The sequence below is a fragment of the Primulina eburnea genome, chromosome 4 (genome assembly GCF_022965805.1).
Source record: "Primulina eburnea isolate SZY01 chromosome 4, ASM2296580v1, whole genome shotgun sequence".
Classification (NCBI taxonomy): Eukaryota; Viridiplantae; Streptophyta; class Magnoliopsida; order Lamiales; family Gesneriaceae; genus Primulina; species Primulina eburnea.
This window is the reverse complement of record NC_133104.1, coordinates 37,104,021-37,108,396: the sequence shown is the minus strand read 5'-3', so window position 1 is coordinate 37,108,396 and position 4,376 is coordinate 37,104,021. Positions and strand designations below refer to the sequence as shown.

General features: G+C 37.0%; 1 long non-coding RNA gene across 1 annotated transcript; it reads left to right on the top strand.

Moving 5' to 3' along the window:
• Positions 1-370: 370 nt before the first annotated feature.
• Positions 371-3,907, top strand: LOC140831067 (uncharacterized). Its single transcript, XR_012117773.1, has 2 exons — positions 371-530; positions 3,697-3,907. It is a non-coding gene; the product is annotated as an uncharacterized lncRNA (long non-coding RNA).
• Positions 3,908-4,376: the final 469 nt, after the last annotated feature.

Below are 4,376 nucleotides of genomic sequence, written 5' to 3'. Positions count from 1 at the left end.
TCAAGGAGCGGAGACCAGGGAATTATCAGGAAAATTATTTTAATTACATGTTTAATTTTTATAAATTAACATAAGGTGTTTTAAGTGTATTTTTCAAAATGGGCTTTGCTGGATATTTTTACCCGTCAGAGCATATTTTTCATCGGTACGCAAATTTTAACGATTTCGAGGACTTTTTGAGGGCTTGGGCGATATTTTCAAAAACTTACCAAAATAAAATATTTTTCGAGAGTGTGTTTGGGTTTGATTGTCTTGTTTTTAAGCTTGATGGGCTCAAAACCCTTTTAAAAAATTTCTAGGGCCCATTAGTGCATTTTAGTTGGAACCTAAACCTATTTTTCAAACCCTAATCCTAAAGCAAGCAAGTGGCCGCCCCTCCCCTCCATTCTTCAGCCTCCACCTTCGTTTCCAGCATCATTTAGGAGAGAAAAATCGGCTCATCCATTTTTCTTCAAGAAAAGTTCATCCCCGCTCTTCTGGTGCCTCCCTGACGCTCAAATCTCCTAGGTTTTCGAGCTTAGCACATCAAGGCATGCATGTATTGTAAGAACCCAAAATTTCGGGAGTGCAATTTTGAAATATAGACATGTATAAGAATTTATTTTCGAGTTATAATAAATTCGAAAATATTAAATAATACATGATATTGGAAATTTCAAGTCAATAAATACATGAAATCAAAATTCAGTACAAATCATGTATTAATTTCGAAATAAGGCTGTATATCAATCAAATTGGAAGGAAATTTTACATACAAGACAGCTTTTCTCAACAAGGAAGCATATCAATGTTTATGGAATGATTATCTCGAATTTATGGAAGGAGCATCTCCAAATTTTGGAAAGAATATCAATCAAATTATGGTAGGATTTTTACCTCACCCCTATAAATACCGCCCTATACCATTCAACATTTACACCATTCTAAACACTGTAAATTTCGAAAATTGCTCTCCACCTGCTGCTGAATTTTCGAAATTTTGTTCTTCAAAAAAAAATTCTGCACGTGTTATCAAAATTATGTCCAACGTTCATAAATTCGTTTCTCTTGCTCGGGTGCTCGGAATCCGATCTCCACTGTTCAGAATATGTTTTGGATAACATATCCAAATTTCAGCAAAATCCAACGGTTAGTTTTTCGTTTATAGCCTTTGCAAGAAAACTGCTCAGATTTTACGCGGGAATTCAGCATACCTACGGTTTTTCTGTATGAACATGCCTTAAACGAATCCAAACCTGATCTCCACCGTTCATAATTTATTTAACGTACTTTTGAACGTACTGTAAAATTTTGAGTCCGATCCAACGGTGCAATAAGGCGCAGTGAATTTTACAATATGACTGATTTTTCGGTAGAGGTGCTGTTGCGTTTTCGAAGCATAATTCTTCTATAGTTTCCGAGTTCTTCACGTTTTCTTCCAGTCTAAGGTAAGTGGGCTTGTTTTAAAGATTAAATTTTGTTATGCATGTTTCTTCGTTTTTTTGAAAATACGATCGAGTACACATTCTTTCTTCTACTATTTTCTTGTGTTATGTCATTCGGTTTTAAGCACTGTGAGGAGTCGACTGTATATGGGTGGGAATCCCAACTACGACGTACCCTTACGCGGTGGGGGTTATAACCGCTATACGGCCTCGCCCCCTTAGAGGAGTAAAAATTAGGGACTGACGTCAGTAAACCATAGAAAGTTAGATAAATCACAGTAGCTAGTAAAGTTTATGCATGTGTTATGAAGTACGTATGAACTCATGATTTATGATTCTAATTTTATGCATGTTGTATTTATTGTGCTCGATATTTCCCCCACTTGCTGAGTATTTCCCAAAATACTCACCCCTTACTCTACCCTCCCCAGATAAATCAGAAGAAGAAATAGAGAAAGAAGAATCAGACACCAGTTTTTGGACTGATAGTGGACGCATGAAGAATTTTAATTAAGAATATGTTCTCGTGAGTTTTTAATTCAAGTTATAAACGCTTCCGCAGATTTTTATCGTTTCAAATGTACTATTGTAAAGACGATTCCATTTTTATGGTATTTATGATATATAAACTGGTTTTGGTTTATACTGTACTACGAGGCTTGTTGTTTAGCAATTATGTGATTGTTGAATAACTCCGGTGTCAACTAACCCCGGTCTCGAGGCGTGACATATATTCCTTTTTTTGTATCATTCACGTCATTATTATGTAAAAATGTGTGTAAGTTCATGGAAATCTCTCAATCTGGCATGGGTGCACGTTTTGTTGAAGGTTTGACATGAAATTTCATTCTTTTTGGTTGCATGCTCACGGTTTTGAATGCATCCCACGTTCTAATTGTTTTGGTGCAAGGGGCTGATATTGTAGCATGGTAGGGGCCGAGTCTTGTGCAGATCATGGAGGTCTAGGGCTATGTTTTGAGCAATTAACGGCTGGTACAAGGGCTGTGTGTTTTGAGGGTCGCATGGCACGTCTGGTGGCTAGATCAGAAGTTTTGTAGGTGCAGAGGTGCACGGCTCGACCCTGGTCCAGAAGCTGACCTACTTGGGTTCGTAACATGGCTAGGAGTAGGCCGAGGAGTGACTCAGTAGTTTGTTGAGCGATTTCGATTCCTAGCGTGCGTGTCCAGTGTGCAGGCTGTATGGGGCTGGGGCCGTGGGGTCATTGAGTCCAGTAGGGTCCTAGGGTGGTCTAGGAAAGGTTGGTTAGGAGCTGGTCCATTTGGTTTCGAGCTAGGGTTGAATTTATGGTGGTTCGGTGAGCTAGGGTTTTCGAGGGTCGATGGTTGTTTATTTTCCAGCAACTTGCACGGCTGGTTCAAATGGTTTATTGGTCTGCTCTTGATGGTTTTAGGGCCTTTTATATGTTTATAAGGTGTGGTCAAAAGTTGGGAAAAGTTTGGTTTAAGTTTCGAGTCGATTCGGGTTAAAACCAGGGATCCGGTCCAAGTTTTAAAACGAGTCGATTAAGTTTTGAAACGGGTTCGAGTTTACGCTTAAGATATAATTTTAAAAATTTATGATTCAAGAAGTTCGGTAAGCTTCGGGTCGAAATTTAGAATTCCAGGGGTAAAACGGTCATTTTGGGTTTCCAGGAGAAAAATTGTCATTTTGCTCCCGGGGTGAGGTTTTAGTCCTGATAGCGCCCTGAGCACATTTTATCATGTTTTAAATGTTTATGCATCATGACCGTGATTTTTATGAATTTATGAAATATACGTTGCATGCTTGATTTTAAGAAAATTTACGTATGTGCGTAATTTTGATAAGTGATGAAATTGATAATGTTTTGAATGATGATAATTAATTGTGGCTATCGAAGTATGTGTAAATGCTTAAGACGCATATGTAAATGATGATGATGGGCCCTAGGCACAGTGATGGGTAACACTATCACTGATGTCCGAAAGCCGCCGGGTACTGCGGTTCTATATATGATTGATCCATCGTAAATGATGAATGATGTACGATAGTCTCCACTAGTGAACTGAATTCACTAAAGAAAATGATGAATGATGAACGATAAATGATGATTAATGATGAGCTGTTTTGACATGTTACGAATTCATACAACACGTTTACATTACACTTTTAAAGTTCATGAAAGGTATGTTGATTACATGATTTTTTCACTGCTGTGTGATATGTATATGTATTTGTTATTTCTGATACAGGTGTGTTGAGTCTTTAAACTCACTAGGCGTGTGTGATGCAGGTGAGCATGATATCGAGGGAACTGGTTGTGCCGAACTCTGAGTAGGCAGGCCTGGTGGGGAGCAGGAACCGAGGACCACATGTTTTCCGCATATTTATGATTTTATGAGTTTGAGAGGATTTGAGTATTTTTATATACGCTGATTTATTTCACTGATGGATGTTAGGATTTTTACTTGTTTATGCTTCCGTTAGATTTTTATTGGCAAATACTTATGCTTGTTTTTAAATGGTATTTTTAGTAGGACTGAATGCATGCAAACTATTCAAAGGTTATTTTCGAAAATGCGAGCTTTATAAAAAAAAAATTAGCAGCATTTTCAATTATTAGAAATTGGAAACGACTGGATAATTGAATAGAATTAATGGCAGAGGATAATGTGAAAATTCAATAGCCACTAGCTCATTCTCGATATACATCCCAGTAGAGATATTATATGTACAATATAAAGCATAATATTTTGTTGCTTATATCTTTTAAATGCTTTACAAAATATTTAATCGCTTTCTACGAAGGATTATTTTGAGCGTTTTTTGCTTGATTTGAAAATCAAACTCTATATAATTCATCGATGATCAATATTTCAAGAACCAAAATATCTGAAACTCGAATTATATATCCAATGAAAATCTAGCAAGCTTTAGTGTTTTGGTGATATCTCACAATTCAGTGATATGAAT